Source organism: Gavialis gangeticus, unplaced genomic scaffold (genome assembly GCF_001723915.1).
Source record: "Gavialis gangeticus isolate Ggan-Ray unplaced genomic scaffold, GavGan_comp1, whole genome shotgun sequence".
NCBI classification, from domain to species: Eukaryota; Metazoa; Chordata; order Crocodylia; family Gavialidae; genus Gavialis; species Gavialis gangeticus.
The window spans coordinates 107,540,385-107,540,835 of NW_017729031.1; the positions used below are offsets into that span (position 1 = coordinate 107,540,385).

The following is a 451-nucleotide window of genomic DNA, read 5'->3' on the forward strand; positions in this document are numbered from 1 at the left end:
GCGACGCTCCGGCTGCCCCGGGCTGCCCCCGGCCGGCTGCGGGCAACGAGCGGCGGCGGCGAGCCGGGCTCCGCGTGGTCCCTTCCCTTCCCTTCCCTTCCCTTCCCCGCCTGGCGCTCGCCGGCGTTTCAAGTGAGATGTTATCTGCCCATTGATCCCCCCCCAGTGCACCCAACCTCCACCCACTTCTGAAAAAAAAAAAGAGCGAGCGAGCGGGCGCGAGCTCGGTGATAGGACTCTCTGCTCATGCACGGAGGCAGCGTGTGACAAGCGGACCCGAGCGGAGGAACTTAGCCCGGTGCGAGAGGCAACATTTAATCGATGGATCGGGTGATTGATCGCTCCAGTGATTAGAGAGCTTTGATTTTCGCCAGGAGCGGTTAGTGGAGATCCCTTGTCAGGAGTTGTAGCCAGAGACGGATGCACTGACCATATCCCCACCCCCCTCCAC

At 62.5% G+C, this 451-nt stretch overlaps 1 protein-coding gene across 1 annotated transcript in view; it reads right to left on the reverse strand.

Moving 5' to 3' along the window:
* C1QL1 (complement C1q like 1) overlaps positions 1-451 on the reverse strand; it is a 57,969-nt gene that overhangs the window by 57,067 nt on the left and 451 nt on the right. The gene's annotated exons all lie outside the window — the stretch shown is intronic.